The sequence below is a fragment of the Leopardus geoffroyi genome, chromosome A1 (genome assembly GCF_018350155.1).
Source record: "Leopardus geoffroyi isolate Oge1 chromosome A1, O.geoffroyi_Oge1_pat1.0, whole genome shotgun sequence".
NCBI lineage: Eukaryota > Metazoa > Chordata > Mammalia > Carnivora > Felidae > Leopardus > Leopardus geoffroyi.
The window spans coordinates 147291578-147313197 of NC_059326.1; the positions used below are offsets into that span (position 1 = coordinate 147291578).

The following is a 21620-nucleotide window of genomic DNA, read 5'->3' on the forward strand; positions in this document are numbered from 1 at the left end:
CCAACAAGTGACAGAGAAAGCGGAGATAAGACTAGAGTCTCATGAGTATATCAAACTGCCTTAATAACTTAGAACGACATTGTGCTAGAGTCTGAAGTACACATTGGATTAGAAAGGTGGCATTACCCTAGTCATTACACTCTGTATGTGCACTGAGCAGCGCTTGGGAGTATGGGTCTAATCCTCCAACTTTCTTGCTTCATTATTGCCTGTCTTAATGGTTGCAAAAAGTGAGAACTTAAAACACTGGCAGGTTGTTTCAGAAGTTTCTGTCTGGAAAATGCTTCAAAACAACACAATAAACACACACACACACACACATGTTTATATGTTATTTATTTTGAGAAAGAGAGAGAGAGTGATCAGGGGAGGGGCAGAGGGGGTGGGGCGGGGAAGGAGGATCCCAAGAGAGAGAATCTCTATGCTGACAGCACAGAGCCTGACACGGGGCTCAAACTCATGAACCATGAGGCCATAATGTGAGCTGAAACCAAGAAGCTGGAGGCTTAACTGACTGAGCCACCCAACACCCTCACAAATTGATATTTTAAAATCAAACTGTAAATAGGTGTTTAAATGTTATTTATTATATTAGCTATTAAATCCTGTGGCTAATTTCATTGCTTAAGTAATTCTCATATGTGTCTTTTCTCATTCAGTGTATTGCCATAGCTAAGGATCTCACTGTCTATACACCTGCCTTCTACTTGACTGAGGCTCCCTCTTTGATCCTACACATTGAATTCCAAATAAACTTTCTGAAAATCTGACCATTTCACTCTTCTGATTACATTTTCTTTCAGTGGATCCATGTTGCTCAAAAAAATAAAGGCCATCCTCCTGGCTGTTTAAAATTTATCTTAGATGAAATTTTACTTAGATGGAGCCATATGAAATATTTTTGCAGCTCATGTCCCTGTCATTTTCTTCCCTGTCCCTCCTTTTCCACAAGTTGAATTAACTGTACCAATTCTGGGTTCCAAAAAGACTGTAAGCACACCTACATCACAGATAGAACTTAGCATTTAATTATACTTCATCATATATTTATGAATTTATTAATATTTCTTCCACATTAGATTGGAAATTCTTCCAAGGTTGGACAAGGGTTATTAGGTCCCGTCTGTTGGACTATATATTCCCTGAACCTTCCATAGTGCCTGCTAGTAAAAGGGGCTCCTAATATACATTTGGTTAATTCATCTGAGGTTCATGAACTGAGTCTCCCTCTGTAGAGTGATTCCCTATCCAGCAATGCAAACTCTTGCTGCATTTTACTCATTACTACTTCAAGCTCATTACCTGTTTTCCACTTCCAATAGTCTTCTAACAACTAAGAGAAGTAATATTTAAACACTGCAATTCCCTCTAGATGAACATTTCATTCTTTTCTGCTCCCCTTCCAAAGGTAGAGATCTTTTTTCTCTCACAGACACTACTGAAGAATAAAAACGAAACACATATATATTATAAAGAAAAATATGTCAGACATTGCAGTCTTGAAAATAACCCAATGAATAGTAACTTCATTCCCAATTTTAACTGAGGCAACTGAGGCTCAGAAAGGTTAAGTAACTTCTTTAAAGTCACAGAGTGAGGATTTGGCCTCACATGTATCTATTGCCAAAGGTTCACAATAAACATTGTGATACGATGTGCTGGGACATTCTGTTTGCTGCACATGCCTTAAGCAGCTTAGAGAAGTGATGAAAAATGGTGAGCGGGTCACTTGGCCATCATGTTTATAGAGATATGTAGTAGTGACCTAACTCACTCTGTGTACTTCATTGTTGTTTCTGTCATGACTTGTGGACTGAAGGTTCAACACAGACTGTTATTCATTCAACATTTAACAAATGTATGTTGAGTTCTGTGCAAGGCAGAGGCATAATATTTCCTGCCTTAGTCTTTTTAGGTTCAAAGTGATTCTACAACTAAGAACAGCATAGTAGAAACTAATTTAAAGTTAGCATCATTTTATAACTTTATCCACAGGGAAGGACTAGGGCAAAATGCCTACCTCAAGGACTTCTAGAGCTTTATTTTTCCTCTCTCTCTCTCTCACTATTTGTTTTATTGCCACCATTTAAGAACTGCTTTTATATTTTCACTTATAAGAAAGCCAATTACAGCATAGGACATTCTTCTCCACTTAACAAATGCCTCAGGATAAACTGTGGAAGCAACTGTTTTCAATGCTGACATCTTCAAACATGAAATTAGCATCTGGGTGAGTATCACAACATTAGTCTAACTTAGAATACAAAGGTAAATGTTTATGTATAATTCCCAAAATGCCTATCATTACTTTATGATCAAGTATGATCAAGTATGATCAAGTTTATCAAGAACTTTGTGTCTTAACCCAGCATTATTTCCGTGGTTGATGTTAACTACTGTTTCCAATAGCTTAGTATTTTTGGTTCACAATAATCCTTAGAATAAATAAGCAAACACCAGATAAACATTCATAGGCACACAAAGTTGGATTTCCCCAGTACATTTCTCCTTTCTATCATATTCACTTTAACGTGGGTCCAAGACTCATTATCTGGGCTAACAAATTAAAAAGTAAACATGAGGAAAATAAATCAATCGATTATATTTATCCCACATGCCTTGCAACCATTCTAAAATTCGGTTTTAACTCGTGTCTCTAGTCAGCACGACTAATTAATAACACTCATTATTAACTGAAACATGATTTTTGCAGGTTTTAACTTTTATCAATACCTTCTGATTAAGATGGCATGCTGAAAATAAATGTCATTTCAACCAGTCATAAAAGCAGCCTTGTAGACAATTTACTTGGCTAGTCAGTTCCTGGAATTTCAAAAACTATACATTTGATTATTTTCTTGGGAGCAGAGGAGCTGTGACTATGATTCAAAATAGTCACTTCTTTTTTCTTGCATGCTGTTGAAAAGTGTAAGACCGATCCTAGAAAATTTTCTAATATTTTTCTTTTTTAAAATGCAGTTAACGGGGCGCCTGGGTGGCGCAGTCGGTTAAGCGTCCGACTTCAGCCAGGTCACGATCTCGCGGTCCGTGGGTTCGAGCCCCGCGTCGGGCTCTGGGCTGATGGCTCAGAGCCTGGAGCCTGTTTCCGAGTCTGTGTCTCCCTCTCTCTCTGCCCCTCCCCCGTTCATGCTCTGTCTCTCTCTGTCCCAAAAATAAATAAACGTTGAAAAAAAAAATAAAATAAAATGCAGTTAAAATTTGGATTAAATATATCTAGTGGTCTGTTCATTATATTTAGATAAGTGATAATCTGCTTCCCATTTTTGTTGTTGTTGCTAATCAAAACAGACGAAGGCATCTACGTCTCTTTTCCTCAAATTCTTTTTTTTTCTTTTTTTTAATGTTTATTTATTATTGAAAGACAGAGAGACAGAGCATAAGCATGGAAGGGGCAGAGAGAGGAGGAGACACAGAACCCGAAGCAGGCTCCAGGCCCTGAGCTGTCAGCACAGAGCCGGACGCAGGGCTGGAACTCACCAAGTGTGATATTATGATCTGAGCCGAAGTCAGATGCTTAACTGACTGAGCCACCCAGGCGCCCCTCTCTCCCTCAAATTCTTATTAAAAACTCAAAGAAACCTTCGCCACTCAACTGTTCTGGTTTGTCAAATGCCAAATTTCTCCATACAGGTATTTCAGGAATGAGGAAAGGAAATATATTGAAGAAACCTTAACTCTTCTTGAAAGACTTTAGATTTGAAAAGGGATTTTGCCAACTACACACGTGGAAGACACACTCCAGAAAGGATACAGTAACAATAAGTAAATACTGTATGTGCAGCTGTTGGTATTGTGCTGCCTGTAGTGGATTTAAATGGACTCTATTTCAGAAGGACAAGAAACTAAAACGTTAAATTTATTTATATTTTCCAAGTGTTTTTTCTTTCTATCTATCTATTTATCTACCTATCTATCTATATTACTTTTCTAATCAGAAATAATGTCTAAGAAACACTGAAGTGTCATTCAAAACAAGTGAAATGTCAACGGTTTTCCAAGTGGACTATAGGGATGGTGGTATCACCTGTTGCTAAGTGGCATAGAGATGCTCACTAAAACAACTTGATAGATACGAGTATTTTCTAATTAAGGTAGAGAGAGAGAGAGAGAGAGAGAGAGAGCGTGTGTGTGTGTGTGTGAGAGAGAGAGAGAGAGAGAGAGAGAGAGAGAGAAAGGGAGAAAGGGAGAGAGAAATGCTGTGTAATGATTTTATTAATTTTAAATAATTCTAAACACATCTGCACATTTGGGTAGGGTATCGGGGGCAGATACATTGACTTCTTCACATATGGCTTTAACATAAATGATGGTAAAGTTCTCACCATGGGAAAAACATTTGGACAATCTAAATCCATGCATCACTTGCTTTAGTATTAATCCATATTTGTATTCTCTGGATGCAAAAATCGTTAGTTGGATGTCTTAGCTTAGATATAAATGCCTGCTAACAGTAAATTTTTTGAATGTTCATGCTCCCCAAATTTCTATGGTACTGTTAATATAACAGATTTCAGTGACACAAAAATCCCATTATCGTTTACCATTGTGTACCATTATCTTAGGTACCACTAACATACCAACGAGTTTAAGATGTATCCCAATTTCAGAGATGTTAATATGTTTAAGCAAAATGGCATGCATGTTAAAATTGAGGAAGTCTACGTGGTTTCTGTTTATCCTTCTCTGAAAGGTGATCTTTTCAGTTTTTTTTTTATAAACAACTCCTTATTCCTATATTCCTGATCTTACCAAATGAACTACAATTAGGCAGTCCTACAATTGGTACAGTGAAGCCAGAACCACAAAATTACTTCTTCCGGGTCATATCAGATACAAAAACCTACGGACTTCATATAAGACTGGGAAAATGAAATTTTTTCTTGTTACTGGTTTATCCATTTAATTGGGTATGGATTATTGGGAATTTTATATGTTATATGAATTTTATATGAATTTTATAATTTCACACTAGCAAGGCCATTACCCTTAGTACATGAAAAAAATGTTTTACTTTTTACAATTAGAACAAACACCAGAAGAATGCTGTTAATAGCTCTGTGGGGACTTCTAAAGTGCTCTGTATAATGAATGAACTCACCTAAGCTCCTATGATAAAATCCACCTGACTACTCAAAAGGTTAAATGTGTATAAAAAGCTGGTATTTTGCTATGCAAGGAAGAGTTAAGATATACTAAATGAATTGCTTTTCTTCTCAGGTACAATTATAAGCTGATTACTTTTTGGTGCTATAGGTAACCTTTTCATGTACAATCCATTGCACTCTTTATTATTCATTTAAAAAAAAAGCTACCTCAAGTAAAAATATTGTTATAATTGAGGAATATTAGATAAGGTGAAATTCATCATTTAAGCAAAGAAGAAAACAGTAAAAACATAGGGAAAAGCAAAAATGCAATGAGAGGCTATGTGACCTGGAAACAGAAATAAAGAGAGAATGAAAAAGCAAGCCAGAAGCCCAAAAATCAACAAACCTTCTTTACAGTTTGGGTTCACACATGATCCTGAATATAGTACTGTTAATAAGGTAAATTTAATTGGTCTATTTTTTTTCTGTAATCAAAAAGCCAGAGATAAGTATATCAGAGCAATAATTTAAAATCCTAATATCAATGGTTGTATTATAGATTTTGATGGTATTCTCAGCACCTACCATAATGCTATTGCCACAGGCATACTGTAAAAAAAATCTAGGTTATTAGATGACCAGACAGTTTCACTGTTTTATTCCAGTCTAGCACTCAGAGACCTGTGCAAACTTATCCTCCTTAAAGAAAGAAGATCAAGTAAACATTTGAATTGTAGGAGACTAGAAAGTGTATACTGCTTAAAATAACTCTAGGTACAAGTATATTCTGACATAACTAAATTCAAAGGTAGTCTTAATTATGTTTAAGACAATACCTTAATGCTTTGAAACTGATGTTTCACACTAGTGAAAATATCACTAAGCTAACGGACTGACATTCTTTTTTTTTTTTTTTTTAAGGTAATGAGTATTCCCCATTTACTCTGTATTTGATGCTATGATTCACATGGCTAGCACTTTTTGGTTAACTTATACACCAGAGTGGCCTTCTTCTAAAGCAACTACGTATATCCTATTGACAAATAATATTGACGTATATGATATGCAACTAAACTGTTACATACATAATAGCTGATTTTAAGAAAATTGAAAAGTCCCTGGTAAAAGAGAGACTGGATATGCTCAACTTCAGACAGTAGCTCCTGGAGGGATGTTCTTTAGTTTCTTTCTGTTTCCTTGTCTTATAACTACAGTGCAGTGTCCATAGGTAACATATCACAGAGTTACAAACTTTCCAAATCTTCACTGCTGATGAGAAGTGGGAATGGGTTCAATAAAAAGTCAACACTACCATATACTAACAATGCAGTAGCAGAAAGAGAAACTAAGGAAACAATTCCATTTACAATTGCACCAAAAATAATAAAATACCTAGGAATAAGCTTAACTAAGTTGGTGAAAGATCTGTACACAAAGAAATGAAAAGCTCTGTTCATAGATTGAAAGAACCAGTGCTGTTAAAATGTCCATACTACTACCCAAAGCAATCTGCGGATTAAATGGAATCCCTGTCAAAATACCAACAATTTGCATGGAACCACAAATGACTCTGAACAGCCGTTGAAAAGAACAAAGCTGAAGGTATCACAGTCCCAGATTTCAAGTCACACTACAAAGCTATAGTAATAAAAACAATATGGTACCGACACATAGATCAATGGAACAGAATAGAGAGTCCAGAAATAAACCCACTCTCATATGGTCAATTAATCTACTGCAAAGGAGAGAAGAACATACAATGAGGAAAAAGACAGTCTTTTCAACAAACGGTGTTGGGAAAACTGGACAGCCAAATGCAAAAGAATGAAACTGGACCACTTTCTTTCACCGTACACAAATATAAACTCAAAAGAGACTCACTCAAGATCTAAATATAAGACCTGAAGCCACTCCTCTAAGAAATTCCTCTAAGCCATTCCTCTAAATTTCCTCTAAGAAAACACAAGCAGCAATTTCTTTGACATCAGCCAAGGAGACATTTTTCTAGATGTGTCTCCTCTGGTAAGGTAAACAACAGTAAGATTAAACTACTGGAACCACACCAAAATAAAAAGCTTCTGCAGAGTGAAGGAAACTATCAACAAAATGACAAGGCAACCTACTGAATGGGAAAAGATATTTGCAAATGATATATTCAATAATATATAAAGAATTTACACAACTCAACACCAAATAAACAAAATAATACAATAAAAAATGGTCAGAGGATCTGAATAGACAGATTTCCAAAGAAGACATACAGATGGCCAAAAACACATGAAAAGATGCTCGACAACATCAGAAAAATACAAATTAAAACCACAATGAGATATCACTTTACACCTGTCAGAATGGCTAAAATAAAAAAGACAAGAAGTAACAAATGTTGGTGAGGATGTGGAGAAAAAGGAACCATCGTGTGATGTTGGGATGCAAACTGGTGTAGCTGCTGTGGAAAACAGTAAGGATGTTTCCCAAAAAATCAAAATTATAATTATAACTATATATATATATATATGTGTGTGTATATATATATATATATATATATATATATGTGTATATATATATGTGTGTATATATATATGTGTGTGTGTATATATATATATATATATATATATATATATATATATATTCCAGTAACTTCACTATTGGGTGTTTACCCAAAGAAAATGAAAACACTAATCTAAAAAGATATATGCACCTGTTTATTGCATCATTATTTACAATAGCCAAGATATGGAAGCAACCTAAGTGTCCACTGAGAGTTCACTGAGAGATGAATGGAAAAAGTAGGTGTGTGGCACACAGACACACACACACACAGGAATATTACTCAGCCACAAAAAGAATGAGATCTTGCCATTTGTAACAACATGGACCTAGAAGGTATAATGCTAAGTGAAATAAGTCAGTCAGAGAAAGGCAAATGCCATATGATTTTATTTCTATGGGGAATTTAAGAAACAAAATAAATGGACAAAGTAAAAAAGAGACACAAAGTACAGACAGATACAGAGAACAAACTGGTGGTTGCTAAGGAGGGAGGTGAAATAGGTAAAGAGGATTAAGCATGCACTTATCCTGATGAGCATTGAGCAATGTATAGAATTGTTTAAATATACTCGAATAAAAAGGACATCTGATTAACATTAGGGCAGAAAATTTACTAGCTGAATTTCATAAAAACATTTGCATATAACATTGAACACTAAGTATGATAACTCTGGGAGTGCAGCTATAGGCTTATCTCCACGGGATCTACTTATTTTAGTGATGTTTTGTTCCCAGATTTCACCATTGAAATCTAGTATTGACATGATTTGTAAATTGCTTTTCTCCATGTTAAACTCAGGATTAAAAATAATGAAGCACATCTTATGACACTGCTTTTTCTAAAATACTGTTATTATAACACATTATGAGAGCAAAATAGGATTTTTGTGTCATTTAAAATGGTATATAGTAAGACAAGATGTAAATGTAAAAGTGTTATTTATTCATCTTTGTTTATTCTTTAAAATAGTATTTTTGTGTATATGTTGTAATGCACACATTAACACTTAAATTGTATGTGTGTCTGCTTTATAAAAAAGTAAACTTATTTTGAGATGTAAAAAAAACAGTGCTAATAAAACCTCGACAAATGCAATGAAAAACAGGATGATGTTCTGCTATTTTTCTTACACATGGAAGTAGAGATCAAAACTCAGTAGAAAGGTCAGGAATGGGCATTCAGTGAAAATAGCTCCTTAATAGCTTTTATTTCAAAAAGTTTCATCTTTAACATACAAGAGGAAAAAAGTATATCTTTTGAAACCAATAAGCCATTAGCTCAGGGTTCTGAACATTTTTTATATTCCGGACCCTTTTATTAGTCTGCTGAAGACTAGAAGCTCTTTTCAGAGTAATTCTGTTTAGTGTATAAAATGAAATATACAGAAACATAGTGTTATTATCAAAATATTTAAAAAATGGGTGATACATTAATATTATGTGCTTATCTATTAACACATTAAATAACAGAGTTAGTGGTAGATCTACTGTAGTTTCATATTGGTAAAGATATAAATTTTTTTTCGGTTATGTGCAACAAGGACAATGTGGTATATAATTATCTGATTTCTATTAGTCACAAGGACATTGGTGCTGTTAATATTATGATCTGCTGTTTGCCTGCATTTGTAATTTATGGAGATTCTACATTTCAGGTAGCCCTTTTGGTTTTCCTATCAAAGGATACAGACACCCTGAACTCCATCCATCCATCCTTTCATGGTCCTGTACCCTTGGTTAAAAACTCCATGAAGTGCCTCAAAGGGTGGGATTGAGAACATCCTTATATTAATCTCTGTTGGAAAGTGTTCACATTCTGTTAAACTGAAAACTATTCACAAAAGCAGAATCCACGAATAATTCTAATGGGAAAGGAAATGGCATTATTAAGTTACTGCCGAGGGGATGTGAAGCAATATTTATATACCAAGTAGTCACTTTATGGATGTTTAAAAAATTGTGTGTCTGCCTGAGTGTACCAGAGAAAATATAAAGTGAATTTTATATTGAACAAACCACCATGAATATCCTTGGGTTTCTTGGAGCTAAGAGCTGCAGTTCAATTTCTTGGTATTTTGTAGTTAGATAATAGTGCTGAGTATTTATAGGCTTCCTTATATAACTATAGTTCTATCCATTTTTCTTGTCAGAAGAGTTTATTTTCTGTCCCTGCTCCTGTTTTCCTTGAATTTTAGTATTGGATTTACGGACTTTGCTCTGGCTCTACTTCTTTTTATAGAACCATATTCCTCAAGTTCAATTTATTTTTAAGTTGGATACTTTATGTGTCCATTCCCTTTAGAGCTCTAAAAAGAATGTGTATTATTGACCAGATAAAGCTATTAAGGTAACTATTATGAAATTTATTTTTAGGTCTTCAGCCACCTTAATGGCTCTTTGGGGTCTAAGATATGCTCAGAGTAAAGTGCACCATAACCTAGGAGGAGCGTCTGTGGCTCTTATTTCTCATTCAACACCTGCTCAACCTGGAATAGGTGCAATCTGGCATTCTTTTTCTACCACCCACTGTAATTATTTAAGGGCCATTAATGGCTTGAGACTCCAAATTAAAAAGTCTTTTCTTAAGTATCCATTACCCTGACCAGCTCCTATTTTGGAAACATTCTTTTCCTTGCTCTCTCCATGTTTTTCTTTTCTTCCTACTTTTCTGATTATGCTTTTATTTCATTTTTTTTGTACCTTTGCAGATAGAATTTCTTTACCTGACTTAAATTCTATCTTTAGCAATCTTATACTTTTATACACTTTGACTCTCTCCTTCGGCAATCCCCGTTCAGTCTTACGACTTCACCATTTTCATGTGATCCCTGAATCTGAATCTTAATTACCAATGCTTCCCTGAGCTATCATCTACCTGCATTTTAATAACTAGCTTACCAAGATGTGTCAATTGTATTTACAATTCAGTATGCCTTCTGAAGGAAAGAGATCTGTTGTGCCTCTATCTTTCAGTTTAAGGAGATTTCTTTGAAGATGAAATTGGAAACATATATGTGGCTCTTTGTCTTACATACTGCTGGAAGCCATCGCTTTCAAGTCTATGATTTGGTGGAAAACTGTGGCTGGGGTCGTGCCAGTTGTTGGCATCACTGCTCAACTTAGCTCCATTCTTTCTAGTAAAATCATTATTGTAATTATTTGAAACCCTTGGGATTTCAAGAAATCATGGAAAATTGTACATTTTGGCAAAATATCAAAATTCATATATGTTATTTCCTTTCTCCTACTTAACAAAAGCACTTCTTTTCTTTTTTTAGAGTTTGAGAAACAGAGAGACAGAGAGAGACAGAGAGAGACAGAGAGAGTCAAAGCAGGGGTCAGAGGAGAGAGAAAGAGAGAATCCCAAGCAGGTTCTGCACTGTTAGTGCAGAGCCCAATGCGGGGATTAATCCCATGAGCCGTGAGATCCTGACCTTAGCCGAAATCAAGAGTTAGATGCTTAACCAACCAAGCCACCCAAGTGCCCCAAAAGCATTTATTTCTGCTGTTTGGTGGATGTGATAGAGACCATTGTGGTTTGTGCCTGAAATTTCTCCACTATGAAATAACCATTTCATCCTCACTTTGAAAATTCAAAACCAAAATTTCACCAAAGCACCCCATAATCCATGTTAACATGTGTAGAAGATAACGAAGAGCTCACAAACTACATTTTAGACATGTTCAAACCATAAATTCATCAGATGACTTCTTTTTTAGAGGTTTCCTTATAGATTTTATTTTTTATTGTATGCACTTTATTTGGGTTCTTCCTTTTTTCTTTTTTTTTCTTTTTAAATGTTTATATGGGGAGGAATAGTGATGTTTGGAAAGATTGATATTTTCAATCTGAGAAAAATACAATACTTTTTAATCATACCATTTTAAATTTATGAGGATGAAATCAAGTTGTCCTTTTCCCAAACTCTCCTAATCTCTGCAGGCTTCATCTTTTTTTGTCTTTGAAATAGGAAATATTAAAGTGAGTTTTAGCCTGGAGTATAAATGCAAGACTAAATTTTAATCCCTGGACATGTGCAGGTTAGCACATAATGGGAATGTTAGTATAATTTTAAAATCAAGAAGATGTTACTGGATGTTTCAGTAGTTATTTGCAACTAAGTACAAAGCTGTCAGGTAATGAGAATCTGATTTGATTTGTTAGAGGTATTTAGCAAATCCTAGAGGATCTATTTGAGCATTTTGCAGATATTTTTTCTATATTTCCTTTATTAGATTATCACTTGAAGGTACAGCAGGTAAACTTTCAAAGTGTGAGATGTCTGTACAAAACTGTTGGGCAACATTTGGGAAAATATACCCAGAGGCATCTGATTGAAGATGAAACTTCCATGTCAGACACAGAAAATCCAATTCAGTTTTGTCATTGAGTCAATTTTTTGTGTTTATTATTGCAAAGACTTCATCCTGCAGTAATGTTGGAATCGTTTCTTTCCTTGAGGGCTACTGATATACTTGCACAGTATTCTGTTCTGGTTTTTTTTTTTTTTTTTTAATTTATTCCACATCTTTTTAAAAAGAATGTGAGAAATTAAGCTACAATAATTAGCTATACTCAAGTATTTATAGTCATGGTCATTTCCATTTATATCTCTACATATTTACGGGTAGATTTTAAATGTTATATAACTTGGATTTAACATTATACAATTAATCCTAAATGTAAACGTTTTGTCAATCCATAGTTGATTTCTTTTTTTTTTTTTTTTTTATTGTTCACAAAAGGCGACAGCTTGAGGCAAATTGTCCTTTTCCTATTAGATTTCTGGATTAATTCCTAATTTTATGTATTTCAAGGAAAGTAATCTTAAATTTATGTCAGGTAATGCTTTAAGAGACAAAAATCATTGCTAAAACATGGCATTTAAAGTTTCAAAACAGAGCAGTTTTATCTGGAATAAATCTAGGAGTTAATGATTTTTTTTTGCTTTTTTTGATTTCTTGCTATATTTACAAAAATTAAAGTCTGTTTTGGTGTTTTAAAAATCTCTTGTGGTTGCACAAAAAGCTCATGAGATGGATTTTTAATATACATTGTTTATATACATTAAATATTAGGGTCAACTGTTTTTTTTTTCTAAAAATTTTTTAATGCTTATTTATTTTTGAGAGAGAGATCACGGGCAGGGGAGGGGCAGACAGAGAGAAAGACATAGAAACCTAAGCAGGCTCTGGGCTCTGAGCTGTCAGCACAAAGCCCGACATGGGGCTCGAACTCACAAACCGCGAGATCATGACCTGAGTCGAGGTTGGATGCTTAACGGACTGAGCCACCCAGGCGCCTGTAGGGTCAACTGGTATTGACCCTAGATTTTCAGAGCCTAAAAGTTAAGTGATCATCCTACAAATCTCATCACATGATCACACAGCAATTGAAATAATTCACTAAAAATTAAGGTTCTAATGGACAAAGGGTTTATTTATCCTTGTGCACATTATCTTTCTTATGAATTCACCCTCCATTTGGTACCTACTATACATTCTTCTGGTCTCAGATTAAATGTCATTTCCTTAAACCCCCAAAACAGAACAGGCACCTCTGTCATAGCTTCCTTTACTTTTCAATCATAGCACTCATCATGCTTTATATTTAGATATTATATAATTGTTGTTTTTTCTGCTACTAATCTGTATACTCCATGAAAGTAGGAACTAAATTTATTTTAATACCATTTTTCCAGCTCTAGAGGGTGGCTACTGTTGGATGTAATTTGGTGGATGAATTAATTCATTCATATATGTTTTCCATACCTTGTACAAAGTTATGTTAAGAGAAAAAAATCAATAAATATTTGTGGCCAGTTTATTTGATCACATGACTAAATGAATAGATGTACTATATTATAATGCTGGACTCTGCAATTTTCTTATTAAAATTAGTTGTGCATTAATTCTAATTTTCCCTATAGGTACCTCTTATTTTTAAAATTCTTTAGTTTATATCAGAATTTGTTTATATTTTGCTTTTGGATCTATGTCATACCTGGACATAGCAGAATAGGAATTTAGTGTTATATGGTATAACATCTATTTGATCATCTATGTAAGGCAAGAAAATACTGGAAGTTTTCATCCCACCACTGGTTTCTTCTAACCATTCACTAAAATACTTGATCAAATAGCAGTGATAGCTTACAATAACTGCAAACAAAAAAATATATAGATTAAGAAATGAAATTAGATGTTTGTGGGTCAAAAGTATGTGATGATGTCATTTTTTCAAAAATCAAAGCAACACCTATCTTAGGTTTGGTTGAATTAACAATATTTGTTTGTTAAAAATTATGTTAATGCCACAGGATTTCCTAAATTTATGTACTACTAATGCATGGTATGCAAGACATTATAGCTGACTTTTACACAAGTTGTTCTCAAATACATACAGTTAGTAACTAAAGATAGGTTAGTTGTGTGAGTATATAAAAAAATTCCAAATTGCACAAAACTATAAAAAAAAAGAAAAAAGATGGGATCACTGGCATGGGCTTTTCAAATAACTCAAATACCCTTGTGACATTTTATTTATTAATGCCATTATTTGTTTATTTACATTTACTGACCTACAATTTTTCTAGGTACTCTATATATGCTATTAAATTAAAATTTTTTTAATGTTTATTTATTTTTGAGAGAGACAGAGACAGAATGTGAGTGGGTTAGGGGCAGATAGAGAGAGAGACATAGAATCTGAAGCAGGCTCCACGCTCTGAGCGGTCAGCAAAGATCCCGACGTGGGACTTGAACTCACAAACCGTGAGATCATGACCTGAGCCAAAGTCGGATGCTCAACCAACTGAGCCACCCAGGTGCCCCATATGCTATTAATTTTAATCTATCCATTAATATAAACCAAATGGTATTATTAACTTCATTTAAAGATGCAGAATCTGAGGCCCAGAAAGGGCAACTAATTTATCCAGACATTTAATTATAAAGAGGAAAAGCAGAGTTGATGCCCCAGTTGTATCTGAATGCAAAACCTGTACTCTGTCCTCTTACTCTTCGGATACTCCCCAAGGCCACTCCTCAAGTGCAAATGTTCTTAAAGTGTAAACTGTAACGAACAGTGTTCCTTTCATCCTGTAAGGAGCAGGATCAATCATGCTTAGGAATGCAGGCTCTGTAGCTGCCACGCTTGGGGGTAAGGCCAGGCTGTGCAGTTCACTAGCCATGTGAACATGAGAACTTACACAAACTATTCACTCAGTACGCTCTGTTTTCTCTGTAAAACGGAGCCAGTGATAAACAGAACCCACCACAAAGAGTGTTAAGAGGATTAAATAAAATAACATTTAAAGTACCTAAGACAGTCTTAGCACACAGTAAGTTAAAAGTCTCAATTAAAAACATGAGCATATGATCATTAGTTGGTGATAAAATATTAAGATTATAGCAGAGTGTTTAGTTATTTACAAAAGCAATAATGAAGTGTTGAGGACAGAAAAATAAATATCACATAATTTAATTATTTATAAAACGTTTGGCAATTTTCACCGCGTAAGCCTGGACTTATATAAGTACTTGAAAGCACTGCCATCAAAAGAAATATACACATGTACATTTATATAGTACATGGTTGTGTATTTGTACATACTAGCTCATCTGTAATGAAGGCTTAAAAAGAGTTACAAAGAAATGAAGATATAGAAATGTCAGTTCACAATTTTTTTTAAATATATTCACATGTATCATCATCTCTTGCCCTTATTACTTTATAGGTAGAATTCTTAAAGTAAAGCTATAGAATTATCTAGATTATTATATGTAATTAAAAAAAACTGGATGACCATGATATTTAGAAACATCCCTTTATCGTCAAAGATTTTAGCTTTCATTTTTAATAAAACTCTCTGAAACTATCCAAGTCCTAATACTTTCTGGCATAATAGTTTGGGGATGTTGCATTATAAGAGATCCCTTGGTAACTATCTTAATTTCCAGAAATAGTATTAGTGATGAAAATGAATTTGAGTGCCATTTCTGAAATTTAATCATGTCACATTTAAACACCCAGCAGGGAACTGTATATGGCTATTGTGGGCCACCTAGTCAATCAATGAAAATAATCCTGGTTATTTTTAGATTAGTTAACTAAAGTGCTATCACTTTCCATTGTGCTCACTTTAGTATAAACATCTCATTGTGTTAAATGTACACAGTAAAGCATATCTGTTCTTATAAGAATACGTTTCTCTTGACCGTTCATGATCATTTCCTTCCAAGTTGTGTAAGAAAATGGCTGAACATTTGAGCTTGTATCATTAGGAACAATAAGGGGATATAAATTAGGACTTTATAATTAGAAGAATTGCCTGTCATACTGTAATAAATAGTATGAGCACATCTAAATGATTTTCACATATCATTCAAATGCAACTTCAATTAAAATTAAAGATAATCAAAATTAAATTCCCTGTAATAAATAAATGAAAAATAAAACTAAAAACAACTGAGATCTGCCAAATTAAGTAATAAGTTGAACAGTATCCGGAAATCTAAGCTGAAATATTTAAATCAAAAGTATTATTGCCTTAGCCTACCTATAAATATAAGTTGCAAATAATTATTGGAAAAATTTTAGGCAGATTTTTGTCCAGTATTAAAACTTTTGTTATCAGTATTTGAAATACTATAAACTAATTGAAAATGTTTAATAGGTGATTGATTTGCATAATAATTATTACTACATATTTGGGCATCATGTCATCATAGATAGGATTAGATATAAACATTACTTTTATGTAAAAACACCTAGTAGCCATATTAATTAAAGACATACATTATAGTAAAGAATTCATATAGATTTTAAATAATGTTTATTAAAGTAGTGTCTTAAACATTTTGGTTTAACTGTTTAACTGAAAATTTAAAAATATATTTTGGTTTTAAAAATGTAGTATATCACTAATATTCAAAATATTTCAGTGAATTCCACTAGCAAAGGTAGTCTTAATAAATTTCCTAATATTGAAGGGTGAGTAAAACTGAAGGAAAGGCAGAGTAAGGTTAAGATCTGAGAAAAGCAAATCTTTTTGATGATAAGTACACAGACACTGAGATCAGTCTGTCAACACCATTTAAATAATTATATCCAAAATTACCACTTTTACATTTTCAAGCATTACTACTGGTAGTAGTTAGATCACAGCACTAATAAATGTTTACTGATATTAGAAATGGATAAGAAATAAATAAGTAATCTAAGATAAAATTATCAAGATGTTTGCAAGCAGAATGGTCTACATAGAGGAACAGAGTGACTGTTTACTTGTCTTATTTAAAAGCCATTTGATGGGGCGCCTGGGTGGCGCAGTCGGTTAAGCGTCCGACTTCAGCCAGGTCACGATCTCGCGGTCCGTGAGTTCGAGCCCCGCGTCGGGCTCTGGGCTGATGGCTCAGAGCCTGGAGCCTGTTTCCGATTCTGTGTCTCCCTCTCTCTCTGCCCCTCCCCCGTTCATGCTCTGTTTCTCTCTGTCCCAAAAATAAATAAACGTTGAAAAAAAAAAATATTAAAAAAAAAAAAATAAAAGCCATTTGCATAATCCTACTGCAAAATAGAGTTATAAAAGATTTTATCAAATCAAAGGAAAACAATTCAACTTGTAGTATCATTTACTGAGTACCAATTAATATACCAAATTATATTTCATTACACTGGCAAAAACAGCTTTAGAATACTGCTCCAAAAATGAGAAGTAGACAAAAAAATAACTTGGTAGTTATGGTAGTTGAGGGCAATGAAAAATCAGATACTATTCCTATACTTAAAGAACTCAGAATGCAAGGTTCATTCATTCATTCAGCAAATGTCTATTGAGCGCTTACTGTTTGCTAGTACTCTTTGGCAACTGTGATTATAACAGAACAATTTCTCCCTCGTGGAGGATATACTCCACTGGAAGAATTTTCAATAAACAATATATAAAAGTACAAATATGATATGTTAATGATCAATGCTAAGGAGAAAAACTGTAAGAGGGAAAGGGGTGGGTGTGTTTTGGTGTGTTGAGATAGGGAGGTAGAGAGACTGAGAAAAGCCTCACTGAGAGGATGCCTTTACGCCAAGACCCAAAGGAAGTATGGGGTATTCATAACATCATAACAGAATATTACAGAAAAGGGGAGATGGGAAAGGAAATGCTGTGGGGCAGGGATGTGACAGGTGTGTGCCTGGAACAGCTAGGAGGCCAGTGGGGCTGGAAGAGCACATGAAAAAGTGAGAGTCCCACAAGATGTGGTCACAGAGGTGAGCAAATAGGGCAGAGATACAGGCAGGGCCTATTGACCTCAGGAAACAGGGAGACTGTAATTTTTTCTCTGTGTGAGATGAGAAGTTGGTGGAAGATTTTGAGCTGCTAGGTGATGCACGTTGACTTTTGCCTTAACAGGCTACCTCTGGCAGTGGAGTTAAGAACAGACAATGTTAAGAAGCACATGCAGAAGGAAGGACCTCTTCCTAGCAAAATGGTCTAGTGGGAACCTTTTACATCTTTGAAAAATTATTTTTCTGTCACCTCCCTTGCCTTACAATTCTCTTCCCATAAGTAACAACAAATTCCTCCTGGAAGGAGGGAGAGAGAGAAAGAGACAGAGACAGTGTGTGTGCGGGCGTTTCCTGGGATGCTCAGCATGGATTCAGATTCACCTCTTTCCCTTCTCCTTTTTCTTTTCCATACTCTTTCTAAAGTCTGTCAGCTAGCTTCTGCTCCTCTTTACCATTTCATCTGTTTCCATCTCATGTTTCCATTTATTTATATTTCCATTTGTGAAATGAGAGGGGGTAGAGAAATGGGGTGAGAGGAAGAAGCAGCAGAATGCATGGTAAGTACAGGTTTTTGTTCCCTTATGTAGTGCTCTCTCATTAAACAGTCATTTAAACATAATTATTCTTTTCAGATCACAAAGGTATCATAAGCCTTATAAATTCAAAATATACTGAAGAATAAAGATGCAGACATGACTCAACTATAATATGATAAATATCAAGTTACTTATTTCCTTTGTGGGGAAGTTCTGTGCATGGTTTTGATGGATTTTTTTCCTTCTGTCGTGTTTAATTTTAGTGACTTGAAAGACATCACAAACTAAGGATAAGAAATCTTTTCCTTTCATGTTTATTGTAAATATATCCCCAGTTTATTATTTGTGTTTATAGTTTACTATTTTTGTACAGATTTTTTTAGTCATTTCTGTTCTTCTGCAATATCTTTCATTATTTATTATTTGGGAGCGTATTGAGAATGATTTCATCTTAAAATATAGCAGAACTTAATTAATCCATCAGTAGAAATAAGAAAGTAGTGGAAGGAGTGAAGTAATATGAGTGCAGATACCCAAGAGGAGAGTGAAGGGGGTTTGGATTTGAATATAAGCATGCCAGCATTTCAATACCGTGTCCTCTGTCCCACCCAGCAGTTAGTCTCCATCATTCCCCCTTTCCTCTTCCTCCTGAAATATCTGCAGAAACAAATGGCTTATCTGCCATAACTGTAGGCATAAGCTGACCCAATGGTACCCCTGAGGTACATGACAGAAGGCTCATAAGAAAGTTTATAAATCTTATTCCAGAGTGGAAGTTGGGAACATTGATTATAATCTCTGTACTATCAATTCCCAAGATCCTAACCTCGATCATCTTAGGGCTGGCACTGCCTGGAACCTGCAGGTGTTTCTGTGTGCCCTGTAGTGAGTGAATACAGTACGTTCTCAATGTGTAGTACTACATCATCTTTGGGGAAGAATGCACCTTTTTACTCTGGATTTTCTAAAAATTCTGAGAAGCCACACTAAAAAGCAGAGCCATATTCCTATAAACCTAAACAGTAGGGAGATTAACAATCTTTATTTTTATTCTAAATGCTTGCAAAACAATACAATAAAAACAAATACACCAATAAGAAAATATTTTATTTATTTTTTTATGTTTACTTATTTATTTTGAGAGAGTGTGTGTGTGTGTGTGAGAGGGGGAGGGGCAGAGAGAGAGGGAGAGGAAGAATCCCAAGCAGGCTCTATGCTGTCAGTGCAGAGCCCAATGTGGGCTCAAATTCATGAGCTGTGAGAGCATGACCTGAACTGAAATCAAGAGTCAGACACTTAACAGACAGCCATCCAGGCACCCCAATAAGAACATGTTTTCGAGTGTATCCTAAGTGACTCTTTTTTATCTTTTTTGTTAGGGCACAGAGATGAATAGAAGAAATGTAGAATGTCAGAGCATATTATGGGTTAGAAAATCACTACTGCATTTGTGTTCAAAGAGAAGCCTGAGTTTAAATATAAAGATTATATAGGGGCACATGGGTGGCTCATTCATTTGAGCATCTGACTTTGGCTTAGGCCATGATCTCGGAGCTCATGAGTTCGAGCTCTGCATTGGGCTCTGTGCTGACAGCTTAGAGCCTGAAGTCTTTGGATTCTGTGTTTCTCTCTCTGCCCTCCCCACCATGCCCCACTTGTGCTCTGTCTCTCTGTCTCTCCCTCAAAAATAAATAAACATTAAAAAATTTTAAAAATACTATATAGATATAAAACTAAATCAAAGAAAACAAAGAATTTTATTAAACATAATAGAAAACACTGATTGGAAGACACTAGATAACAAACTGGTGGCAATTAAGTTCAAAGTCTATTTCAAAATGTCTTTCCATCATCAATCAAGTTTCTTTCTTTTCAAGGGTATTTTTAGATGTGTTGACCTCAGTAAAATCTATGATGGAGGGATAAAATAGGCTTTAGTCATCTAGTTCAAAATAGGCTTTAGTCATCAGTTACAACATCTAGTTCACATCCAGGTCTCCTCCCATTTTCAATCTATAGGCAACAGACTGTCCAATTGCTCCTTGACTAGCACAGGAGGGCAAGGGCATACCCACACACACACACACTCACACACACACACACACACACACACACACACACACACAAACACACACACAACTTCAAGACCTAGGGCTTTTCTCCCAGAGTGCCTGCAAATTCAGTTATCACTTCTTCTTCAGGTCAGTCAGAAAGCTGGTGCATGACTACCTCAGAGAGACACTCATTGCTGGGCATTGTTCCCATGACATGTCCCCTATATAGTTCTCCTTTTAGGAAAATGGAAGGTCCCATCTCCCTATTTGCTCCCCTGGCCAGGCCTTCTATGTATCAGAGGAGGTCTTATTCTGCCTGGACATGTTCTTAGCCAGGCATTGTTTTAAGCTCTCCCAATGTTCTAGTACTGTCTGGAAGGTGCTTCATGACAGCACCAACTCTCTGTTTTTGCTGCATGAAAATCAAATAGGCACTGACATTAGCTTTTTGTTCTTCGTCAAAGTAGTGAAGTGTTCATTTACAGATACATGGTGGTGGGGGGGCGCTTTTTAGTACAACTTCCGGTGCTGATTTGGCAGCCACCTGTAAGACTCATGAACCAAAAGAAAAAAGGATACAGGAGCTGAATCTGGCCAGGCCAAGGACCAATTGAATCTGAATTAAGTTAACTTACAGAATGGTCAGTTAAATGCTTTATAGAAGGTAGCTAGGTTAGTTGATTGGGTGGCCACTACTCTATTTAGTTGTATGACCAACCTGCTTGCTCAGGCTGTCCTTTCCTTCCACTCTTTGATGGCTGAAGGTTCCTGTGTTGATTCACAATTACCATCTTCCCCAATTATTTTTAAGCTTAGAAAAATTTTGCCCAAATGTATTTCTTTTATATTCAGAATTTCATCATTTAATCAACTTTTTCAGGACGGGGATTATGAGTACTCATAGATCATCATTTTGTTTATATACATAACTCAAATAAGTTCTTCAATAATTCTCCCTGTTTTATTTTATAAAGTATCCTTGTCAAAGAGAAGAGAGGAAAAATGGCACGTAAAATTGCTACTCTAACTAAAAAGGAAGGAGCGTATGAGTGTGTGTGTGTGTGTGTGGGTATGGGTGTATGTG

At 35.1% G+C, this 21620-nt stretch overlaps 1 protein-coding gene across 2 annotated transcripts in view; it reads right to left on the reverse strand.

The window, feature by feature from the left end:
* EDIL3 (EGF like repeats and discoidin domains 3) overlaps positions 1-21620 on the reverse strand; it is a 416894-nt gene that overhangs the window by 160154 nt on the left and 235120 nt on the right. The gene's annotated exons all lie outside the window — the stretch shown is intronic.